The following is a 27,184-nucleotide window of genomic DNA, read 5'->3' on the forward strand; positions in this document are numbered from 1 at the left end:
CCCGATCTGTAGGAATCTGAGAGACAAAACGTATGTCACTTTGAGGGAACGTATATGTCAACTTCCTGTCAGAGTCACGTCAATGTATGTCCAAGGGTTTGGAGGATAGAGACATTTTAATTTTTTGAGATTATTCGAAAGTCAATTTTTGAAAAGGCAAATATCTCCCGATCTGTAGGAATCTGAGAGACAACCCTTATGTCACTTTGAGGGAACGTATATGTCAACTTCATGTCAAAATCTCGTCAATGTATGTCCAAGGGTTTGGACTATAGAGACATTTTAATTTTTCGAGATTATTCGAAAGTCAATTATTAAAAGGCAAATATCTCCCGATCTGTAGGCATCTGAGATACAAAACTTATGCCACTTTGAGGGAACGTATATGTCAACTTCATGTCAGAATCTCGTCAATGTATGTCCAAGGGTTTGGACGTTAGAGACATTTTAATTTTTCGAGATTATTCGAAAGTCAATTTATGAAAAAGCAAATATCTCCCGATCTGTAGGAATCTGAGAAACAAACCTTATGTCACATTGAGGGAACGTATATGTCAACTTCATGTCAGAGTCACGTCAATGTATGTGCAAGGGTTTGGAAGATAGAGACATCTTAATTTTTCGAGATTATACGAAAATCAATTTTTTAAAGGCAAATATCTCCCGAACTGTATTAATCTGAGACACAAAACTTATGTCACTTTGAGGGAACGTATATGTACACTTCCTGTCAGAGTCACGTCAATGTATGTCCAAGGGTTTGGAGGATAGAGACATTTTAATTTTTCGAGATTATTCGAAAGTCAATTTTTGAAAAGGCAAATATCTTCCGATCTGAAAGAATCTGAGAGACAAAACTTATGTCACTTTGAGGGAACGTACATGTCAACTTCATGTCAGAATCTCGTCAATGTATGTCCAAGGGTTTGGACGAGAGAGACATTTTAATGTTTCGAGATTATTCGAAAGTCAATTTTTAAAAGGCAAATGTCTCCCGATCTGTAGGCATCTGAGAGACAAAACTTATGTCACTTTGAGGGAACGTATATGTAAACTTCCTGTCAGAGTCACGTCAATGTATGTCCAAGGGTTTGGAGGATAGAGACATTTTAATTTTTCGAGATTATTCGAAAGTCAATTTTTGAAAAGGCAAATATCTTCCGATCTGTAGGAATCTGAGAGACAAAACTTATGTCACTTTGAGGGAACGTATATGTCAACTTTATGTCAGAATCTCGTCAATGTATGTGAAAGGGTTTGGACGATAGAGACATTTAAATTTTTCGAGATTATTCGAAAGTCAATTTTTAAAAGGCAAATATCTCCCGATCTGTAGGAATCTGAGAGACAAAACTTATGTCACTTTGAGGGAACGTATATGTCAACTTGCTGTCAGAGTCACGTCAATGTATGTCCAAGGGTTTGGACGATAGAGACATTTTAATTTTTCGAGATTATTCGAAAGTCAATTTTTAAAAAGCAAATATCTCCAGATCTGTAGGAATCTGAGAGACAAAACTCATGCCAATTTGAGGGAAGGCATATGTCAAGTTCATGTCAGAATCTCGTCAATGTATGTCCAAGGGTTTCGACGATAGAGACATTTTAATTTTTCGAGATTATTCGAAAGTCAATTATTTAAAGGCAAATATCTCCCGATCTGTAGGCATCTGAGAGACAAAACTCATGTCACTTTGAGGGAACGTATATGTCAACTTCATGTCAGAATCTCGTCAATGTATGTCCAAGGGTTTGGACGATAGAGACATTTTAATTTCTCGAGATTATTCGAAAGTCAATTCTTAAAAGGCAAATATCTCCCGATCTGTAGGAATCTGAGAGACAAAACGTATGTCACTTTGAGGGAACGTATATGTCAACTTCCTGTCAGAGTCACGTCAATGTATGTCCAAGGGTTTGGAGGATAGAGACATTTTAATTTTTTGAGATTATTCGAAAGTCAATTTTTGAAAAGGCAAATATCTCCCGATCTGTAGGAATCTGAGAGACAACACTTATGCCACTTTGAGGGAACGTATATGTCAACTTCATGTCAAAATCTCGTCAATGTATGTCCAAGGGTTTGGACGATAGAGACATATTAATTTTTCGAGATTATTCGAAAGTCAATTATTAAAAGGCAAATATCTCCCGATCTGTAGGCATCTGAGAGACAAAACTTATGCCACTTTGAGGGAACGTATATGTCAACTTCATGTCAGAATCTCGTCAATGTATGTCCAAGGGTTTGGACGTTAGAGACATTTTAATTTTTCGAGATTATTCGAAAGTCAATTTATGAAAAAGCAAATATCTCCCGATCTGTAGGAATCTGAGAAACAAACCTTATGTCACATTGAGGGAACGTATATGTCAACTTCATGTCAGAGTCACGTCAATGTATGTGCAAGGGTTTGGAGGATAGAGACATCTTAATTTTTCGAGATTATTCGAAAATCAATTTTTTAAAGGCAAATATCTCCCGAACTGTAGGAATCTGAGACACAAAACTTATGTCACTTTGAGGGAACGTATATGTAAACTTCCTGTCAGAGTCACGTCAATGTATGTCCAAGGGTTTGGAGGATAGAGACATTTTAATTTTTCGAGATTATTCGAAAGTCAATTTTTGAAAAGGCAAATATCTTCCGATCTGAAGGAATCTGAGAGACAAAACTTATGTCACTTTGAGGGAACTTATATGTCAACTTCATGTCAGAATCTCGTCAATGTATGTGAAAGGGTTTGGACGATAGAGACATTTAAATTTTTCGAGATTATTCGAAAGTCAATTTTTAAAAGGCAAATATCTCCCGATTTGTAGGAATCTGAGAGACAAAACTTATGTCACTTTGAGGGAACGTATATGTCAACTTCCTGTCAGAGTCACGTCAATGTATGTCCAAGGGTTTGGAGGATAGAGACATTTTAATTTTTCGAGATTATTCGAAAGTCAATTTTTAAAAAGCAAATATCTCCAGATCTGTAGGAATCTGAGAGACAAAACTCATGCCACTTTGAGGGAAGGAATATGTCAAGTTCATGTCAGAATCTCGTCAATGTATGTCCAAGGGTTTCCACGATAGAGACATTTTAATTTTTCGAGATTATTCGAAAGTCAATTATTTAAAGGCAAATATCTCCCGATCTGTAGGCATCTGAGAGACAAAACTTATGTCACTTTGAGGGAACGTATATGTCAACCTCATGTCAGAATCTCGTCAATGTATGTCCAAGGGTTTGGACGATAGAGACATTTTAATTTTTCGAGATTATTCGAAAGTCAATTTTTAAAAAGCAAATATCTCCCGATCTGTAGGCATCTGAGAGACAAAACTTATGTCACTTTGAGGGAACGTATATGTCAACGTCATGTCAGAATCTCGTCAATGTATGTCCAAGGGTTTGGACGATAGAGACATTTTAATTTTTCGAGATTATTCGAAAGTCAATTATTAAAAGGCAAATATCTCCCGATCTGTAGGCATCTGAGAGACAAAACTTATGCCACTTTGAAGGAACGTATATGTCAACTTCATGTCAGAATCTCGTCAATGTATGTCCAAGGGTTTGGACGTTAGAGACATTTAAATTTTTCGAGATTATTCGAAAGTCAATTTATGAAAAAGCAAATATCTCCCGATCTGTAGGAATCTGAGAAACAAACCTTATGTCACATTGAGGGAACGTATATGTCAACTTCATGTCAGAGTCACGTCAATGTATGTGCAAGGGTTTGGAGGATAGAGACATCTTAATTTTTCGAGATTATTCGAAAATCAATTTTTAAAGGCAAATATCTCCCGAACTGTAGGAATCTGAGACACAAAACTTATGTCACTTTGAGGGAACGTATATGTAAACTTCCTGTCAGAGTCACGTCAATGTATGTCCGAGGGTTTGGAGGATAGAGACATTTTAATTTTTCGAGATTATTCGAAAGTCAATTTTTGAAAAGGCAAATATCTCCCGATCTGTAGGAATCTGAGAGACAAAACTTATGTCACTTTGAGGGAACGTATATGTCAACTTCATGTCAGAATCTCGTCAATGTATGTCCAAGGGTTAGGACGATAGAGATATTTTAATTTTTCGAGATTATTCGAAAGTCAATTATTAAAAGGCAAATATCTCCCGATCTGTAGGCATCTGAGAGACAAAACTTATGCCACTTTGAGGGAACGTATATGTCAACTTCATGTCAGAATCTCGTCAATGTATGTCCAAGGGTTTGGACGATAGAGACATTTTAATTTTTCGAGATTATTCGAAAGTCAATTATCAAAAAGCAAATATCTCCCGATCTGTAGGAATCTGAGAGACAAAACTTATGTCACTTTGAGGGTACGTATATGTCAACTTCATGTCAGAATCTCGTCAATGTATGTCCAAGGGTTTGGACGAGAGAGACATTTTAATTTTTCGATATTATTCGAAAGTCAATTCTTAAAAGGCAAATATCTCCCGATCTGTAGGCATCTGAGAGACAAAACTTATGCCACTTTGAGGGAACGTATATGTCAACTTCATGTCAGAATCTCGTCAATGTATGTGAAAGGGTTTGGACGATAGAGACATTTTAATTTTTCGAGATTATTCGAAAGTCAATTTTTGTAAAAGAAAATATCTCCAGATCTGTAGGAATCTGAGAGACAAAACTCATGTCACTTTGAGGGAAGGTATATGTCAAGTTCATGTCAGAATATCGTCAATGTATGTCCAAGGGTTTGGACGATAGAGACATTTTAATTTTTCGAGATTATTCGAAAGTCAATTATTTGAAGGCAAATATCTCCCGATCTGTAGGCATCTGAGAGACAAAACTTATGTCACTTTGAGGGAACGTATATGTCAACCTCATGTCAGAGTCTCGTCAATGTATGTCCAAGGGTTTGGACGATAGAGACATTTTAATTCTTCGAGATTATTCGAAAGTCAATTTTTAAAAAGCAAATATCTCCCGATCTGTAGGCATCTGAGAGACAAAACTTATGTCACTTTGAGGGAACGTACATGTCAACTTCATTTCAGAATCTCATCAATGTATGTCCAAGGGTTTGGACGATAGAGACATTTTAATTTTTCGAGATTATTCGAAAGTCAATTCTTAAAAGGCAAATATCTCCCGATCTGTAAGAATCTGAGAGACAAAACTTATGTCACTTTGAGGGAACGTATATGTCAACTTCCTGTCAGAGTCACGTCAATGTATGTCCAAGGGTTTGGAGGATAGAGACATTTTAATTGTTCGAGATTATTCGAAAGTCAATTTTTGAAAAGGCAAATATCTCCCGATCTGTAGGAATCTGAGAGACAAAACTTATGTCACTTTGAGGGAACGTATATGTCAACTTCATGTCAGAATCTCGTCAATGTATGTCTAAGGGTTTGGACGATAGAGACATTTTAATTTTTCGAGATTATTCGAAAGTCAATTATTAAAAGGCAAATATCTCCCGATCTGTAGGCATCTGAGAGACAAAACTTATGCCACTTTGAGGGAACGTATATGTCAACTTCATGTCAGAATCTCGTCAATGTATGTCCAAGGAATTGGACGATAGAGACATTTTAATTTTTCGAGATTATTCGAAAGTCAATTTTTGAATAGGGAAATATCTCCCGATCTGTAGGCATCTGAGAGACAAAACGTATGTCACTTTGAGGGAACGTATATGTCAACTTCATGTCAGAATCTCGTCAATGCATGTGAAAGGGTTTGGACGATAGAGACATTTAAATTTTTCGAGATTATTCGAAAGTCAATTTTTAAAAGGCAAATATCTCCCGATCTGTAGGCATCTGAGAGACAAAACGTATGTCACTTTGAGGGAACGTATATGTAAACTTCCTGTCAGAGTCACGTCAATGTATGTCCAAGGGTTTGGAGGATAGAGACATTTTAATTTTTCGAGATTATTCGAAAGTCAATTTTTGAAAAGGCAAATATCTTCCGATCTGTAGGAATCTGAGAGACAAAACTTATGTCACTTTGAGGGAACGTATATGTCAACTTCATGTCAGAATCTCGTCAATGCATGTGAAAGGGTTTGGACGATAGAGACATTTAAATTTTTCGAGATTATTCGAAAGTCAATTTTTAAAAGGCAAATATCTCCCGATCTGTAGGAATCTGAGAGACAAAACTTATGTCACTTTGAGGGAACGTATATGTCAACTTGCTGTCAGAGTCACGTCAATGTATGTCCAAGGGTTTGGACGATAGAGACATTTAAATTTTTCGAGATTATTCGAAAGTCAATTTTTAAAATGCAAATATCTCCAGATCTGTAGGAATCTGAGGGACAAAACTCATTCCACTTTGAGGGAAGGCATATGTCAAGTTCATGTCAGAATCTCGTCAATGTATGTCCAAGGGTTTCGACGATAGAGACATTTTAATTTTTCGAGATTATTCGAAAGTCAATTATTTAAAGGCAAGTATCTCCCGATCTGTAGGAATCTGAGAGACAAAACTTATGTCACTTTGAGGGAACGTATATGTCAACTTGCTGTCAGAGTCACGTCAATGTATGTCCAAGGGTTTGGACGATAGAGACATTTTAATTTTTCGAGATTATTCGAAAGTCAATTTTTAAAAGGCAAATATCTCCCGATCTGTAGGAATCTGAGAGACAAAACTTATGTCACTTTGAGGGAACGCATATGTCAACATCATGTCAGAATCTCGTCAATGTATGTCCAAGGGTTTGGACGATAGAGACATTTTAATTTTTCGAGATTATTCGAAAGTCAATTATTAAAAGGCAAATATCTCCCGATCTGTAGGCATCTGAGAGACAAAACTTATGTCGCTTTGAGGGAACGTATATGTCAACCTCATGTCAGAATCTCGTCAATGTATGTCAAAGGGTTTGGACGATAGAGACATTTTAATTTTTCGAGATTATTCGAAAGTCAATTTTTAAAAAGGAAATATCTCCCGATCTGTAGGAATCTGAGAGACAAAACTTATGTCACTTTGAGGGAACGTATATGTCAACTTGCTGTCAGAGTCACGTCAATGTATGTCCAAGGGTTTGGATGATAGAGACATTTAAAACTTTAGAGATTATTCGAAAGTCAATTTTTGAAAAGGCAAATATCTCCCGATCAATAGGAATCTAAGAGACAAATCTTATGTCACTTTGAGGGAACGCATATGTCAACTTCATGTCAGAGTCTCGTCAATGTATGTCAAAGGGTTTGGACGATAGAGACATTTAAATTTTTCGAGATTATTCGAAAGTCAATTTTTAAAAGGCAAATATCTCCCGATCTGTAGGAATCTGAGAGACAAAACTTATGTCACTTTGAGGGAAAGTATATATCAACTTGCTGTCAGAGTCACGTCAATGTATGTCCAAGGGTTTGGACGATAGAGACATTTTAATTTTTCGAGATTATTCGAAAGTCAATTTTTGAAAAGGCAAATATCTCCCGATCAATAGGAATCTAAGAGACAAATCTTATGTCACTTTGAGGGAACGCATATGTCAACTTCATGTCAGAGTCTCGTCAATGTATGTCAAAGGGTTTGGACGATAGAGACATTTAAATTGTTCGAGATTATTCGAAAGTCAATTTTTAAAAGGCAAATATCTCCCGATCTGTAGGAATCTGAGAGACAAAACTTATGTCACTTTGAAGGAAAGTATATGTCAACTTGCTGTCAGAGCCACGTCAATGTATGTCCAAGGGTTTGGACGATAGAGACATTTTAATTTTTCGAGATTATTCTTAAGTAAATTTTTGATAAAGCAAATATCTCCCGATCTGTAGGAATCTGAGAGACAAACCTTATGTCACATTGAGGGAACGTATATGTCAACTTCATGTCAGAGTCACGTCAATGTATGTGCAAGGGTTTGGAGGATAGAGACATCTTAATTTTTCGAGATTATTCGAAAATCAATTTTTAAAAGGCAAATATCTCCCGATCTGTAGGAATCTGAGAGACAAAACTTATGTCACTTTGAGGTAACGTATATGTAAACTTCTTGTCAAAGTCACGTCAATGTATGTCCAAGGGTTTGGAGGATAGAGACATTTTAATTTTTCGAGATTATTCGAAAGTCAATTTTTGAAAAGGCAAATATCTTCCGTTCTGTAGGAATCTGAGAGACAAAACTTATGTCACTTTGAGGGAACGTATATGTCAACTTCATGTCAGAATCTCGTCAATGTATGTCCAAGGGTTTGGACGTTAGAGACATTTTAATTTTTCGAGATTATTCGAAAGTCAATTTATGAAAAAGCAAATATCTCCCGATCTGTAGGAATCTGATAAACAAACCTTATGTCACATTGAGGGAATGTATATGTCAACTTCATGTCAGAGTCACGTCAATGTATGTGCAAGGGTTTGGAGGATAGAGACATCTTAATTTTTCGAGATTATTCGAAAATCAATTTTTTAAAGGCAAATATCTCCCGAACTGTAGGAATCTGAGACACAAAACTTATGTCACTTTGAGGGAACGTATATGTAAACTTCCTGTCAGATTCACGTCAATGTATGTATAAGGGTTTGGAGGATAGAGACATTTTAATTTTTCGAGATTATTCGAAAGTTAATTTTTGAAAAGGCAAATATCTTCCGATCTGAAGGAATCTGAGAGACAAAACTTATGTCACTTTGAGGGAACTTATATGTCAACTTCATGTCAGAATCTCGTCAATGTATGTGAAAGGGTTTGGACGATAGAGACATTTAAATTTTTCGAGATTATTCGAAAGTCAATTTTTAAAAGGCAAATATCTCCCGATCTGTAGGAATCTGAGAGACAAAACTTATGTCACTTTGAGGTAACGTATATGTTAGCTTGCTGTCAGAGTCACGTCAATGTATGTCCAAGGGTTTGGACGATAGAGACATTTTAATTTTTCGAGATTATTCGAAAGTCAATTTTTGAAAAAGCAAATATCTCCAGATCTGAAGGAATCTGAGAGACAAAACTTATGTCACTTTGAGGGAACGCATATGTCAAGTTCATGTCAGAATCTCGTCAATGTATGTCCAAGGGTTTGGACGATAGAGACATTTTAATTTTTCAAGATTATTCGAAAGTCAATTATTAAAAGGCAAATAGCTCCCGATCTGTCGGCATCTGAGAGACAAAACTTATGTCACTTTGAGGGAACGTATATGTCAACCTCATGTCAGAATCTCGTCAATGTATGTCCAAGGGTTTGGACGATAGAGACATTTTAATTTTTCGAGATTATTCGAAAGTCAATTTTTAAAAAGCAAATATCTCCCGATCTGTAGGCATCTGAGAGACAAAACTTATGTCACTTTGAGGGAACGTATATGTCAACTTCGTGTCAGAATCTCGTCAATGTATGTCCAAGGGTTTGGACGATAGAGACATTTTAATTTTTCGAGATTATTCGAAAGTCAATTCTTAAAAGGCAAATATCTCCCGATCTGTAGGAATCTGAGAGACAAAACTTATGTCACTTTGAGGTAACGTATATGTCAGCTTGCTGTCAGAGTCACGTCAATGTATGTCCAAGGGTTTGGACGATAGAGACATTTTAATTTTTCGAGATTATTCGAAAGTCAATTATTGAAAAAGCAAATATCTCCAGATCTGAAGGAATCTGAGAGACAAAACTTATGTCACTTTGAGGGAACGCATATGTCAAGTTCATGTCAGAATCTCGTCAATGTATGTCCAAGGGTTTGGACGATAGAGACATTTAAATTTTTCGAGATTATTCGAAAGTCAATTATTAAAAGGCAAATAGCTCCCGATCTGTCTTCATCTGAGAGACAAAACTTATGTCACTTTGAGGGAACGTATATGTCAACCTCATGTCAGAATCTCGTCAATGTATGTCCAAGGGTTTGGACGATAGAGACATTTTAATTTTTCGAGATTATTCGAAAGTCAATTTTTAAAAAGCAAATATCTCCCGATCTGTAGGCATCTGAGAGACAAAACTTATGTCACTTTGAGGGAACGTATATGTCAACTTCGTGTCAGAATCTCGTCAATGTATGTCCAAGGGTTTGGACGATAGAGACATTTTAATTTTTCGAGATTATTCGAAAGTCAATTCTTAAAAGGCAAATATCTCCCGATCTGTAGGAATCTGAGAGACAAAACTTATGTCACTTTGAGGGAACGTATATGTCAACTTCCTGTCAGAGTCACGTCAATGTATGTCCAAGGGTTTGGAGGATAGAGACATTTTAATTTTTCGAGATTATTCGAAAGTCAATTTTAAAAGGCAAATATCTCCCGATCTGTAGGAATCTGAGAGACAAAACTTATGTCACTTTGAGGGAACGTATATGTCAACTTCATGTCAGAATCTCGTCAATGTATGTGAAAGGGTTTGGACGATAGAGACATTTAAATTTTTCGAGATTATTCGAAAGTCAATTTTTAAAAGGCAAATATCTCCCGATCTGTAGGAATCTGAGAGACAAAACTTATGTCACTTTGAGGGAACGTATATGTCAACTTGCTGTCAGAGTCACGTCAATGTATGTCCAAGGGTTTGGACGATAGAGACATTTTAATTTTTCGAGATTATTCGAAAGTCAATTTTTAAAAAGCAAATATCTCCAGATCTGTAGGAATCTGAGAGACAAAACTCATGCCACTTTGAGGGAAGGCATATGTCAAGTTCATGTCAGAATCTCGTCAATGTATGTCCAAGGGTTTCGACGATAGAGACATTTTAATTTTTCGAGATTATTCGAAAGTCAATTATTAAAAGGCAAATATCTCCCGATCTGTAGGCATCTGAGAGACAAAGCTTATGCCACTTTGAGGGAACGTATATGTCAACTTCATGTCAGAATCTCGTCAATGTATGTCCAAGGGTTTGGACGTTAGAGACATTTAAATTTTTCGAGATTATTCGAAAGTCAATTTATGAAAAAGCAAATATCTCCCGATCTGTAGGAATCTGAGAAACAAACCTTATGTCACACTGAGGGAACGTATATGTCAACTTCATGTCAGAGTCACGTCAATGTATGTGCAAGGGTTTGGAGGATAGAGACATCTTAATTTTTCGAGATTATTCGAAAATCAATTTTTTAAAGACAAATATCTCCCGAACTGTAGGAATCTGAGACACAAAACTTATGTCACTTTGAGGGAACGTATATGTAAACTTCCTGTCAGAGTCACGTCAATGTATGTCCAAGGGTTTGGAGGATAGAGACATTTTAATTTTTCGAGATTATTCGAAAGTCAATTTTTGAAAAGGCAAATATCTTCCGATCTGAAGGAATCTGAGAGACAAAACTTATGTCACTTTGAGGGAACTTATATGTCAACTTCATGTCAGAATCTCGTCAATGTATGTGAAAGGGTTTGGACGATAGAGACATTTAAATTTTTCGAGATTATTCGAAAGTCAATTTTTAAAAGGCAAATATCTCCCGATCTGTAGGAATCTGAGAGACAAAACTTATGTCACTTTGAGGTAACGTATATGTCAACTTGCTGTCAGAGTCACATCAATGTATGTCCAAGGGTTTGGACGATAGAGACATTTTAATTTTTCGAGATTATTCGAAAGTCAATTATTAAAAGGCAAATAGCTCCCGATCTGTAGGCATCTGAGAGACAAAACTTATGTCACTTTGACGGAACGTATATTTCAACCTCATGTCAGAATCTCGTCAATGTATGTCCAAGAGTTTGGACGATAGAGACATTTTAATTTTTCGAGATTATTCGAAAGTCAATTTTTAAAGGGCAAATATCTCCCGATCTGTAGGCATCTGAGAGACAAACCTTATGTCACTTTGAGGGAACGTATATGTCAACTTCATGTCAGAATCTCGTCAATGTATGTCCAAGGGTTTGGACGATAGAGACATTTTAATTTTTCGAGATTATTCGAAAGTCAATTTTTGAAAAGGCTAATATCTCCCGATCTGTTGGAATCTGAGAGACAAAACTTATGTCACTTTGAGGGAACGTATATGTCAACTTCATGTCAGAATCTCGTCAATGTATGTCCAAGGGTTTGGAAGATAGAGACATTTTAATTTTTCGAGATTATTCGAAAGTCAATTCTTAAAAGGCAAATATCTCCCGATACGTAGGAATCTGAGAGACAAAAGTTATGTCGCTTTGAGGGAACGTATATTTCAACTTCCTGTCAGAGTCACGTCAATGTATGTCCAAGGGTTTGGAGGATAGAGACATTTTAATTTTTCGAGATTATTCGAAAGTCAATTTTTGAAAAGGCAAATATCTCCCGATCTGTAGGAATCTGAGAGACAAAACTTATGTCACTTTGAGGGAACGTATATGTCAACTTCATGTCAGAATCTCGTCAATGCATGTCCAAGGGTTTGGACGATAGAGACATTTTAATTTTTCGAGATTATTCGAAAGTCGATTTTTAAAAGGCAAATATCTCCCAATCTGTAGGAATCTGAGAGACAAAACTTATGTCACTTTGAGGGAAAGTATATGTCAACTTGCTGTCAGAGTCACGTCAATGTATGTCCAAGGGTTTGGACGATAGAGACATTTTAATTTTTCGAGATTATTCGAAAGTAAATTTTTGATAAAGCAAATATCTCCCGATCTGTAGGAATCTGAGAGACAAACATTATGTCACATTGAGGGAACGTATATGTCAACTTCATGTCAGAATCTCGTCAATGCATGTGAAAGGGTTTGGACGATAGAGACATTTAAATTTTTCGAGATTATTCGAAAGTCAATTTTTAAAAGGCAAATATCTCCCGATCTGTAGGAATCTGAGAGACAAAACTTATGTCACTTTGAGGGAACGTATATGTCAACTTGCTGTCAGAGTCACGTCAATGTATGTCCAAGGGTTTGGACGATAGAGACATTTAAATTTTTCGAGATTATTCGAAAGTCAATTTTTAAAATGCAAATATCTCCAGATCTGTAGGAATCTGAGGGACAAAACTCATTCCACTTTGAGGGAAGGCATATGTCAAGTTCATGTCAGAATCTCGTCAATGTATGTCCAAGGGTTTCGACGATAGAGACATTTTAATTTTTCGAGATTATTCGAAAGTCAATTATTTAAAGGCAAGTATCTCCCGATCTGTAGGAATCTGAGAGACAAAACTTATGTCACTTTGAGGGAACGTATATGTCAACTTGCTGTCAGAGTCACGTCAATGTATGTCCAAGGGTTTGGACGATAGTGACATTTTAATTTTTCGAGATTATTCGAAAGTCAATTTTTAAAAGGCAAATATCTCCCGATCTGTAGGAATCTGAGAGACAAAACTTATGTCACTTTGAGGGAACGCATATGTCAACATCATGTCAGAATCTCGTCAATGTATGTCCAAGGGTTTGGACGATAGAGACATTTTAATTTTTCGAGATTATTCGAAAGTCAATTATTAAAAGGCAAATATCTCCCGATCTGTAGGCATCTGAGAGACAAAACTTATGTCGCTTTGAGGGAACGTATATGTCAACCTCATGTCAGAATCTCGTCAATGTATGTCAAAGGGTTTGGACGATAGAGACATTTTAATTTTTCGAGATTATTCGAAAGTCAATTTTTAAAAAGGAAATATCTCCCGATCTGTAGGAATCTGAGAGACAAAACTTATGTCACTTTGAGGGAACGTATATATCAACTTGCTGTCAGAGTCACGTCAATGTATGTCCAAGGTTTTGGATGATAGAGACATTTAAATTTTTAGAGATTATTCGAAAGTCAATTTTTGAAAAGGCAAATATCTCCCGATCAATAGGAATCTAAGAGACAAATCTTATGTCACTTTGAGGGAACGCATATGTCAACTTCATGTCAGAGTCTCGTCAATGTATGTCAAAGGGTTTGGACGATAGAGACATTTAAATTTTTCGAGATTATTCGAAAGTCAATTTTTAAAAGGCAAATATCTCCCGATCTGTAGGAATCTGAGAGACAAAACTTATGTCACTTTGAGGTAACGTATATGTCAGCTTGCTGTCAGAGTCACGTCAATGTATGTCCAAGGGTTTGGACGATAGAGACATTTTAATTTTTCGATATTATTCGAAAGTCAATTTTTGAAAAAGCAAATATCTCCAGATCTGAAGGAATCTGAGAGACAAAACTTATGTCACTTTGAGGGAACGCATATGTCAAGTTCATGTCAGAATCTCGTCAATGTATGTCCAAGGGTTTGGACGATAGAGACATTTTAATTTTTCAAGATTATTCGAAAGTCAATTATTAAAAGGCAAATAGCTCCCGATCTGTCGGCATCTGAGAGACAAAACTTATGTCACTTTGAGGGAACGTATATGTCAACCTCATGTCAGAATCTCGTCAATGTATGTCCAAGGGTTTGGACGATAGAGACATTTTAATTTTTCGAGATTATTCGAAAGTCAATTTTTAAAAAGCAAATATCTCCCGATCTGTAATCATCTGAGAGACAAAACTTATGTCACTTTGAGGGAACGTATATGTCAACTTCGTGTCAGAATCTCGTCAATGTATGTCCAAGGGTTTGGACGATAGAGACATTTTAATTTTTCGAGATTATTCGAAAGTCAATTCTTAAAAGGCAAATATCTCCCGATCTGTAGGAATCTGAGAGACAAAACTTATGTCACTTTGAGGTAACGTATATGTCAGCTTGCTGTCAGAGTCACGTCATTGTATGTCCAAGGGTTTGGACGATAGAGACATTTTAATTTTTCGAGATTATTCGAAAGTCAATTATTGAAAAAGCAAATATCTCCAGATCTGAAGGAATCTGAGAGACAAAACTTATGTCACTTTGAGGGAACGCATATGTCAAGTTCATGTCAGAATCTCGTCAATGTATGTCCAAGGGTTTGGACGATAGAGACATTTAAATTTTTCGAGATTATTCGAAAGTCAATTATTAAAAGGCAAATAGCTCCCGATCTGTCTTCATCTGAGAGACAAAACTTATGTCACTTTGAGGGAACGTATATGTCAACCTCATGTCAGAATCTCGTCAATGTATGTCCAAGGGTTTGGACGATAGAGACATTTTAATTTTTCGAGATTATTCGAAAGTCAATTTTTAAAAAGCAAATATCTCCCGATCTGTAGGCATCTGAGAGACAAAACTTATGTCACTTTGAGGGAACGTATATGTCAACTTCGTGTCAGAATCTCGTCAATGTATGTCCAAGGGTTTGGACGATAGAGACATTTAAATTTTTCGAGATTATTCGAAAGTCAATTCTTAAAAGGCAAATATCTCCCGATCTGTAGGAATCTGAGAGACAAAACTTATGTCACTTTGAGGGAACGTATATGTCAACTTCCTGTCAGAGTCACGTCAATGTATGTCCAAGGGTTTGGAGGATAGAGACATTTTAATTTTTCGAGATTATTCGAAAGTCAATTTTTAAAAGGCAAATATCTCCCGATCTGTAGGAATCTGAGAGACAAAACTTATGTCACTTTGAGGGAACGTATATGTCAACTTCATGTCAGAATCTCGTCAATGTATGTGAAAGGGTTTGGACGATAGAGACATTTAAATTTTTCGAGATTATTCGAAAGTCAATTTTTAAAAGGCAAATATCTCCCGATCTGTAGGAATCTGAGAGACAAAACTTATGTCACTTTGAGGGAACGTATATGTCAACTTGCTGTCAGAGTCACGTCAATGTATGTCCAAGGGTTTGGACGATAGAGACATTTTAATTTTTCGAGATTATTCGAAAGTCAATTTTTAAAAAGCAAATATCTCCAGATCTGTAGGAATCTGAGAGACAAAACTCATGCCACTTTGAGGGAAGGCATATGTCAAGTTCATGTCAGAATCTCGTCAATGTATGTCCAAGGGTTTCGACGATAGAGACATTTTAATTTTTCGAGATTATTCGAAAGTCAATTATTAAAAGGCAAATATCTCCCGATCTGTAGGCATCTGAGAGACAAAGCTTATGCCACTTTGAGGGAACGTATATGTCAACTTCATGTCAGAATCTCGTCAATGTATGTCCAAGGGTTTGGACGTTAGAGACATTTAAATTTTTCGAGATTATTCGAAAGTCAATTTATGAAAAAGCAAATATCTCCCGATCTGTAGGAATCTGAGAAACAAACCTTATGTCACACTGAGGGAACGTATATGTCAACTTCATGTCAGAGTCACGTCAATGTATGTGCAAGGGTTTGGAGGATAGAGACATCTTAATTTTTCGAGATTATTCGAAAATCAATTTTTTAAAGGCAAATATCTCCCGAACTGTAGGAATCTGAGACACAAAACTTATGTCACTTTGAGGGAACGTATATGTAAACTTCCTGTCAGAGTCACGTCAATGTATGTCCAAGGGTTTGGAGGATAGAGACATTTTAATTTTTCGAGATTATTCGAAAGTCAATTTTTGAAAAGGCAAATATCTTCCGATCTGAAGGAATCTGAGAGACAAAACTTATGTCACTTTGAGGGAACTTATATGTCAACTTCATGTCAGAATCTCGTCAATGTATGTGAAAGGGTTTGGACGATAGAGACATTTAAATTTTTCGAGATTATTCGAAAGTCAATTTTTAAAAGGCAAATATCTCCCGATCTGTAGGAATCTGAGAGACAAAACTTATGTCACTTTGAGGTAACGTATATGTCAACTTGCTGTCAGAGTCACATCAATGTATGTCCAAGGGTTTGGACGATAGAGACATTTTAATTTTTCGAGATTATTCGAAAGTCAATTATTAAAAGGCAAATAGCTCCCGATCTGTAGGCATCTGAGAGACAAAACTTATGTCACTTTGACGGAACGTATATTTCAACCTCATGTCAGAATCTCGTCAATGTATGTCCAAGAGTTTGGACGATAGAGACATTTTAATTTTTCGAGATTATTCGAAAGTCAATTTTTAAAGGGCAAATATCTCCCGATCTGTAGGCATCTGAGAGACAAACCTTATGTCACTTTGAGGGAACGTATATGTCAACTTCATGTCAGAATCTCGTCAATGTATGTCCAAGGGTTTGGACGATAGAGACATTTTAATTTTTCGAGATTATTCGAAAGTCAATTTTTGAAAAGGCTAATATCTCCCGATCTGTTGGAATCTGAGAGACAAAACTTATGTCACTTTGAGGGAACGTATATGTCAACTTCATGTCAGAATCTCGTCAATGTATGTCCAAGGGTTTGGAAGATAGAGACATTTTAATTTTTCGAGATTATTCGAAAGTCAATTCTTAAAAGGCAAATATCTCCCGATACGTAGGAATCTGAGAGACAAAAGTTATGTCACTTTGAGGGAACGTATATTTCAACTTCCTGTCAGAGTCACGTCAATGTATGTCCAAGGGTTTGGAGGATAGAGACATTTTAATTTTTCGAGATTATTCGAAAGTCAATTTTTGAAAAGGCAAATATCTCCCGATCTGTAGGAATCTGAGAGACAAAACTTATGTCACTTTGAGGGAACGTATATGTCAACTTCATGTCAGAATCTCGTCAATGCATGTCCAAGGGTTTGGACGATAGAGACATTTTAATTTTTCGAGATTATTCGAAAGTCGATTTTTAAAAGGCAAATATCTCCCAATCTGTAGGAATCTGAGAGACAAAACTTATGTCACTTTGAGGGAAAGTATATGTCAACTTGCTGTCAGAGTCACGTCAATGTATGTCCAAGGGTTTGGACGATAGAGACATTTTAATTTTTCGAGATTATTCGAAAGTAAATTTTTGATAAAGCAAATATCTCCCGATCTGTAGGAATCTGAGAGACAAACATTATGTCACATTGAGGGAACGTATATGTCAACTTCATGTCAGAGTCACGTCAATGTATGTGCAAGTGTTTGGAGGATAGAGACATCTTAATTTTTCGAGATTATTCGAAAATCAATTTTTAAAGGCAAATATCTCCCGATCTGTAGGAATCTGAGAGACAAAACTTATGTCACTTTGAGGGAACGTATATGTAAACTTCCTGTCAGAGTCACGTCAATGTATGTCCAAGGGTTTGGAGGATAGAGACATTTTAATTTTTCGAGATTATTCGAAAGTCAATTTTTGAAAAGGCAAATATCTTCCGATCTGTAGGAATCTGAGAGACAAAACTTATGTCACTTTGAGGGAACGTATGTGTCAACTTCATGTCAGAATCTCGTCAATGTATGTGAAAGGGTTTGGACGATAGAGACATTTAAATTTTTCGAGATTATTCGAAAGTCAATTTTTAAAAGGCAAATATCTCCCGATCTGTAGGAATCTGAGAGACAAAACTTATGTCACTTTGAGGGAACGTATATGTCAACTTGCTGTCAGAGTCACGTCAATGTATGTCCAAGGGTTTGGACGATAGAGACATTTTAATTTTTCGATATTATTCGAAAGTCAATTTTCGAAAAAGCAAATATCTCCAGATCTGTAGGAATCTGAGAGACAAAACTCATGTCACTTTGAGGGAAGGCATATGTCAACTTCATGTCAGAGTCACGTCAATGTATGTCCAAGGGTTTGGAGGATAGAGACATTTAAATTTTTAGAGATTATTCGAAAGTCAATTCTTAAAAGGCAAATATCTACCGATCTGTAGGCATCTGAGAGACAAAACTTATGTCACTTTGAGGGAACGTATATGTCAACTACCTGTCAGAGTCACGTCAATGTATGTCCAAGGGTTTGGTGGATAGAGACATTTTAATTTTTCGAGATTATTCGAAAATCAATTTTTTAAAGGCAAATATCTCCCGATCTGTAGGAATCTGAGAGACAAAACTTATGTCACTTTGAGGGAACGTATATGTCAACTTGCTGTCAGAGTCACGTCAATGTATGTCCAAGGGTTTGGAGGATAGAGACATTTTAATTTTTCGAGATTATCGAAAGTCAATTTGTGAAAAGGCAAATATCTTCCGATCTGTAGGAATCTGAGGGACAAAACTTATGTCACTTTGAGGGAACGTATATGTCAACTTCATGTCAGAATCTCGTCAATGTATGTGAAAGGGTTTGGACGATAGAGACATTTAAATTTTTCGAGATTATTCGAAAGTCAATTTTTAAAAGGCAAATATCTCCCGATCTGTAGGAATCTGAGAGACAAAATTTATGTCACTTTGAGGGAACGTATATGTCAACTTGCTGTCAGAGGCACGTCAATGTATGTCCAAGGGTTTGGACGATAGAGACATTTTAATTTTTCGAGATTATTCGAAAGTCAATTTTTGAAAAAGCAAATATCTCCAGATCTGTAGGAATCTGAGAGACAAAACTCATGTCACTTTGAGGGAAGGCATATGTCAACTTCATGTCAGAGTCACGTCAATGTATGTGCAAGGGTTTGGAGGATAGAGACATCTAAATTTTTCGAGATTATTCGAAAATCAACTTTTTAAAGGCAAATATCTCCCGATCTGTAGGAATCTGAGAGACAAAACTTATGTCACTTTGAGGGAACGTATATGTAAACTTCCTGTCAGAGTCACGACAATGTATGTCCAAGGGTTTGGAGGATAGAGACATTTTAATTTTTCGACATTATTCGAAAGTCAATTTTTGAAAAGGCAAATATCTTCCGATCTGTAAGAATCTGAGAGACAAAACTTATGTCACTTTGAGGGAACGTATACGTCAACTTCATGTAAGAATCTCGTCAATGTATGTCCAAGGGTTTGGACGTTAGAGACATTTAAATTTTTCGAGATTATTCGAAAGTCAATTTATGAAAAAGCAAATATCTCCCGATCTGTAGGAATCTGAGAAACAAACCTTATGTCACATTGAGGGAACGTATATGTCAACTTCATGTCAGAGTCACGTCAATGTATGTGCAAGGGTTTGGAGGATAGAGACATTTTAATTTTTCGAGATTATTCGAAAGTCAATTTTTGAAAAGGCAAATATCTTCCGATCTGAAGGAATCTGAGAGACAAAATTTATGTCATTTTGAGGGAACTTATATGTCAACTTCATGTCAGAATCTCGTCAATGTATGTGAAAGGGTTTGGACGATAGAGACATTTAAATTTTTCGAGATTATTCGAAAGTCAATTTTTAAAAGGCAAATATCTCCCGATCTGTAGGAATCTGAGAGACAAAGCTTATGTCACTTTGAGGGAACGTATATGTCAACTTGCTGTCAGAGTCACGTCAATGTATGTCCAAGGGTTTGGACGATAGAGACATTTTAATTTTTCGAGATTATTCGAAAGTCAATTTTTGAAAAAGCAAATATCTCCAGATCTGTAGGAATCTGAGAGACAAAACTCATGTCACTTTGAGGGAAGGCATATGTCAACTTCATGTCAGAGTCACGTCAATGTATGTGCAAGGGTTTGGAGGATAGAGACATCTTAATTTTTCGAGATTATTCGAAAATCAACTTTTTAAAGGCAAATATCTCCCGATCTGTAGGAATCTGAGAGACAAAACTTATGTCACTTTGAGGGAACGTATATGTAAACTTCCTGTCAGAGTCACGTCAATGTCTGTCCAAGGGTTTGGAGGATAGAGACATTTTAATTTTTCGACATTATTCGAAAGTCAATTTTTGAAAAGGCAAATATCTCCCGATCTGTAGGAATCTGAGAGACAAAACTTATGTCACTTTGAGGGAACATATATGTCAACCTCATCTCAGAATCTCGTCAATGTATGTCCAAGGGTTTGGACGATAGAGACATTTTAATTTTTCGATATTATTCGAAAGTCAATTTGTAAAAGGCAAATATCTCCCGATCTGTAGGAATCTGAGAGACAAAACTTATGTCACTTTGAGGGAACGTATATGTCAACTTGCTGTCAGAGACACGTCAATGTATGTCCAAGGGTTTGGACGATAGAGACATTTTAATTTTTCGAGATTATTCGAAAGTCAACTTTTGAAAAAGCAAATATCTCCAGATCTGTAGGAACCTGAGAGACAAAACTCATGTCACTTTGAGGGAAGGCATATGTCAACTTCATGTCAGAGTCACGTCAATGTATGTCAAAGGGTTTGGAGGATAGAGACATTTAAATTTTTAGAGATTATTCGAAAGTCAATTTTTAAAAGGCAAATATCTACCGATCTGTAGGCATCTGAGAGACAAAACTTATGTCACTTTGAGGGAACGTATATGTCAACTTCCTGTCAGAGTCACGTTAATGTATGTCCAAGGGTTTGGAGGATAGAGACATTTTAATTTTTCGAGATTATACGAAAGTCAATTTTTAAAAGGCAAATATCTCCCGATCTGTAGGAATCTGAGAGACAAACCTTATGTCACTTTGAGGGAACGCATATGTCAACATCATGTCAGAATCTCGTCAATGTATGTCCAAGGGTTTGGACGATAGAGACATTTTAATTTTTCGAGATTATTCGAAAGTCAATTATTAAAAGGCAAATATCTCCCGATCTGTAGGCATCTGAGAGACAAAACTTATGTCACTTTGAGGGAACGTATATGTCAACTTCGTGTCAGAATATCGTCAATGTATGTCCAAGGGTTTGGACGATAGAGACATTTAATTTTTCGAGATTATTCGAAAGTCAATTTTTAAAAGGCAAATATCTCCCGATCTGTAGGAATCTGAGAGACAAAGCTTATGTCACTTTGAGGGAACGTATATGTCAACTTGCTGTCAGAGTCACGTCAATGTATGTCCAAGGGTTTGGACGATAGAGACATTTTAATTTTTCGAGATTATTCGAAAGTCAATTTTTGAAAAGGCAAATATCTCCCGATCTGTATTAATGTGAGAGACAAAACGTATGTCACTTTGAGGGAACGTATATGTCAACTTCATGTCAGAATCTCGTCAATATATGTCCAAGGGTTTGGACGATAGAGACATTTTAATTTTTCGAGATTATTCGAAAGTCAATTTTTAAAAGGCAAATATCTCCCGATCTGTAGGCTTCTGAGAGACAAAACTCATGTCACTTTGAGGGAACGCATATGTCAACTTCCTGTCAGAGTCACGTCAATGTATGTCCAAGGGTTTGGAGGATAGAGACATTTTAATTTTTCGAGATTATTCGAAAGTCAATTTTTGAAAAGGCAAATATCTCCCGATCTGTATTAATGTGAGAGACAAAACGTATGTCACTTTGAGGGAACGTATATGTCAACTTCATGTCAGAATCTCGTCAATATATGTCCAAGGGTTTGGACGATAGAGACATTTTAATTTTTCGAGATTATTCGAAAGTCAATTTTAAAAGGCAAATATCTCCCGATACGTAGGAATCTGAGAGACAAAAGTTATGTCACTTTGAGGGAACGTATATGTCAACTTCCTGTCAGAGTCACGTCAATGTATGTCCAAGGGTTTGGAGGATAGAGACATTTTAATTTTTCGAGATTATTCGAAAGTCAATTTGTGAAAAGGTAAATATCTCCCGATCTGTAGGAATCTGAGAGACAAAACTTATGTCACTTTGAGGGAACGTATATGTCAACTTCATGTCAGAATCTCGGCAATGCATGTCCAAGGGTTTGGACGATAGAGACATTTTAATTTTTCGAGATTATTCGAAAGTCAATTTTTTAAAGGCAAATATCTCCCGATCTGTAAGCATCTGTGAGACAAAACTTATGTCGCTTTGAGGGAACGTATATGTCAACCTCATGTCAGAATCTCGTCAATGTATGTCCAAGGGTTTGGACGATAGAGACATTTTAATTTTTCGAGATTATTCGAAAGTCAATTATTAAAAGGCAAATATCTCCCGATCTGTAGGCATCTGAAAGACAAACCTTATGTCACTTTGAAGGAACGTATATGTCAACATCATGTCAGAATCTCGTCAATGTATGTCCAAGGATTTGGACGATAGGGACATTTTAATTTTTCGAGATTATTCGAAAGTCAATTTTTAAAAGGCAAATATCTCCCGATCTGTAGGAATCTGAGAGACAAAACTTATGTCACTTTGAGGGAACGTATATGTCAACTTGCTGTCAGAGTCACGTCAATGTATGTCCAAGGGTTTGGACGATAGAGACATTTTAATTTTTCGAGATTATTCGAAAATCAATTATTAAAAAGCAAATATCTCCAGATCTGTACGAATCTGAGAGACAAAACTCATGCCACTTTGAGGGAAGGCATATGTCAAGTTCATGTCAGAATCTCGTCAATGTATGTCCAAGGGTTTCGACGATAGAGACATTTTAATTTTTCGAGATTATTCGAAAGTCAATTATTTAAAGGCAAATATCTCCCGATCTGTAGGCATCTGAGAGACAAAACTTATGTCACTTTGAGGGAACGTATATGTCAACCTCATGTCAGAATCTCGTCAATGTATGTCCAAGGGTTTGGATGATAGAGACATTTTAATTTTTCGAGATTATTCGAAAGTCAATTTTTAAAAAGCAAATATCTCCCGATCTGTGGGCATCTGAGAGACAAAACGTATGTCACTTTGAGGGAACGTACATGTCAACTTCATGTCAGAATCTCGTCAATGTATGTCCAAGGGTTTGGACGATAGAGACATTTAAATTTTTCGAGATTATTCGAAAGTCAATTATTAAAAGGCAAATATCTCCCGATCTGTAGGAATCTGAGAGACAAAACGTATGTCACTTTGAGGGAACGTATATGTCAACTTCCTGTCAGAGTCACGTCAATGTATGTCCAAGGGTTTGGAGGATAGAGACATTTAAATTTTTCGAGATTATTCGAAAGTCAATTTTTGAAAAGGCAAATATCTCCCGATCTGTAGGAATCTGAGAAACAACACTTATGTCACTTTGAGGGAACGTATATGTCAACTTCATGTCAAAATCTCGTCAATGTATGTCCAAGGGTTTGGACGATAGAGACATTTTAATTTTTGAGATTATTCGAAAGTCAATTATTAAAAGGCAAATATCTCCCGATCTGTAGGCATCTGAGAGACTAAACTTATGCCACTTTGAGGGAACGTATATGTCAACTTCATGTCAGAATCTCGTCAATGTATGTCCAAGGGTTTGGACGTTAGAGACATTTTAATTTTTCGAGATTATTCGAAAGTCAATTTATGAAAAAGCAAATATCTCCCGATCTGTAGGAATCTGAGAAACAAACCTTATGTCACACTTAGGGAACGTATATGTCAACTTCATGTCAGAGTCACGTCAATGTATGTACAAGGGTTTGGAGGATAGAGACATCTTAATTTTTCAAGATTATTCGAAAATCAATTTTTTAAAGGCAAATATCTCCCGAACTGTAGGAATCTGAGACACAAAACTTATGTCACTTTGAGGGAACGTATATGTAAACTTCCTGTCAGAGTCACGTCAATGTATGTCCAAGGGTTTGGAGGATAGAGACATTTTAATTTTTCGAGATTATTCGAAAGTCAATTTTTGAAAAGGCAAATATCTTCCGATCTGAAGGAATCTGAGAGACAAAACTTATGTCACTTTGAGGGAACTTATATGTCAACTTCATGTCAGAATCTCGTCAATGTATGTGAAAGGGTTTGGACGATAGAGACATTTAAATTTTTCGAGATTATTCGAAAGTCAATTTTTAAAAGGCAAATATCTCCCGATCTGTAGGAATCTGAGAGACAAAACTTATGTCACTTTGAGGTAACGTATATGTCAACTTGCTGTCAGAGTCACGTCAATGTATGTCCAAGGGTTTGGACGATAGAGACATTTTAATTTTTCGAGATTATTCGAAAGTCAATTTTTGAAAAAGCAAATATCTCCAGATCTGTAGGAATCTCAGAGACAAAACTTATGTCAATTTGAGGGAACGCATATGTCAAGTTCATGTCAGAATCTCGTCAATGCATGTCCAAGGGTTTGGACGATAGAGACATTTTAATTTTTCGAGATTATTCGAAAGTCAATTATTAAAAGGCAAATAGCTCCCGATCTGTAGGCATCTGAGAGACAAAACTTATGTCACTTTGAGGGAACGTTTTTCCAACCTCATGTCAGAATCTCGTCAATGTATGTCCAAGGGTTTGGACGATAGAGACATTTTAATTTTTCGAGATTATTCGAAAGTCAATTTTTAAAAGGCAAATATCTCCCGATCTGTAGGCATCTGAGAGACAAAACTTATGTAACTTTGAGGGAACGTATATGTCAACTTCATGTCAGAATCTCGTCAATGTATGTCCAAGGGTTTGGACGATAGAGACATTTTAATTTTTCGAGATTATTCGAAAGTCAATTTTTGAAAAGGCTAATATCTCCCGATCTGTAGGAATCTGAGAGACAAAACTTATGTCACTTTGAGGGAACGTATGTGTCAACCTCATTTCAGAATCTCGTCAATGTATGTCCAAGGGTTTGGACGATAGAGACATTTTAATTTTTCGAGATTATTCGAAAGTCAATTTTTAAAAGGCAAATATCTCCCGATCTGTAGGCATCTGAGAGACAAAACTTATGTCACTTTGAGGGAACGTATATGTCAACTTCCTGTCAGAGTCACGTCAATGTATGTCCAAGGGTTTGGAGGATAGAGACATTTTAATTTTTCGAGATTATTCGAAAGTCAATTTTTGAAAAGGCAAATATCTCCCGATCTGTAGGAATCTGAGAGACAAAACTTATGTCACTTTGAGGGAACGTATATGTCAACTTCATGTCAGAATCTCGTCAATGCATGTCCAAGGGTTTGGACGATAGAGACATTTTAATTTTTCGAGATTATTCGAAAGTCAATTTTTTAAAGGCAAATATCTCCCGATCTGTAGGCATCTGTGAGACAAAACTTGTGTCACTTTGAGGGAACGTATATGTCAACCTCATGTCAGAATCTCGTCAATGTATGTCCAAGGGTTTGGACGATAGAGACATTTTAAATTTTCGAGATTATTCGAAAGTCAATTCTTAAAAGGCAAATATCTCCCGATCTGTAGTCATCTGAGAGACAAAACTTATGTCACTTTGAGGGAACGTATATGTCAACTTCCTGTCAGAGTCACGTCAATGTATGTCCAAGGGTTTGGAGAATAGAGACATTTTAATTTTTCGAGATTATTCGAAAGTCAATTTTTGAAAAGGCAAATATTTCCCGATCTGTAGGAATCTGAGAGACAAAACTTATGTCACTTAGAGGGAACGTATATGTCAACTTGCTACCAGAGTCACGTCAATGTATGTCCAAGGGTTTGGAGGATAGAGACATTTAAATTTTTAGAGATTATTCGAAAGTCAATTTTTGAAAAGGCAAATATCTCCCGATCAATAGGAATCTAAGAGACAAATCTTATGTCACTTTGAGGGAACGCATATGTCAACTTCATGTCAGAGTCTCGTCAATGTATGTCAAAGGGTTTGGACGATAGAGACATTTAAATTTTTCGAGATTATTCGAAAGTCAATTTTTAAAAGGCAAATATCTCCCGATCTGTAGGAATCTGAGAGACAAAACTTATGTCACTTTGAGGGAACGCATATGTCAATTTCATGTCAGAGTCTCGTCAATGTATGTCAAAGGGTTTGGACGATAGAGACATTTAAATTTTTCGAGATTATTCGAAAGTCAATTTTTAAAAGGCAAATATCTCCCGATCTGTAGGAATCTGAGAGACAAAACTTATGTCACTTTGAGGGAACGTATATGTCAACTTGCTGTCAGAGTCACGTCAATGTATGTCCAAGGGTTTGGACGATAGAGACATTTTAATTTCTCGAGATTATTCGAAAGTAAATTTCTGATAAAGCAAATATCTCCCGATCTGTGGGAATCTGAGAGACAAACATTATGTCACATTGAGGGAACGTATATGTCAACTTCATGTCAAAGTCACGTCAATGTATGTGCAAGGGTTTGGAGGATAGAGACATCTTAATTTTTCGAGATTATTCGAAAATCAATTTTTTAAAGGCAAATATCTCCCGATCTGTAGGAATCTGAGAGACAAAACTTATGTCACTTTGAGGGAACGTATATGTAAACTTCCTGTCAGAGTCACGTCAATGTATGTCCAAGGGTTTGGAGGATAGAGACATTTTAATTTTTCGAGATTATTCGAAAGTCAATTTTTGAAAAGGCAAATATCTTCCGATCTGTAGGAATCTGAGGGACAAAACTTATGTCACTTTGAGGGAACGTATATGTCAACTTCATGTCAGAATCTCGTCAATGTATGTGAAAGGGTTTGGACGATAGAGACATTTAAATTTTTCGAGATTATTCGAAAGTCAATTTGTAAAAGGCAAATATCTCCCGATCTGTAGGAATCTGAGAGACAAAACTTATGTCACTTTGAGGGAACGTATATGTCAACTTGCTGTCAGAGA

The sequence above is a fragment of the Zootermopsis nevadensis genome, unplaced genomic scaffold (genome assembly GCF_977971745.1).
Source record: "Zootermopsis nevadensis isolate Lab colony 2312 unplaced genomic scaffold, Znev_1.0 Znev_ptg000022l, whole genome shotgun sequence".
NCBI classification, from domain to species: domain Eukaryota; kingdom Metazoa; phylum Arthropoda; class Insecta; order Blattodea; family Termopsidae; genus Zootermopsis; species Zootermopsis nevadensis.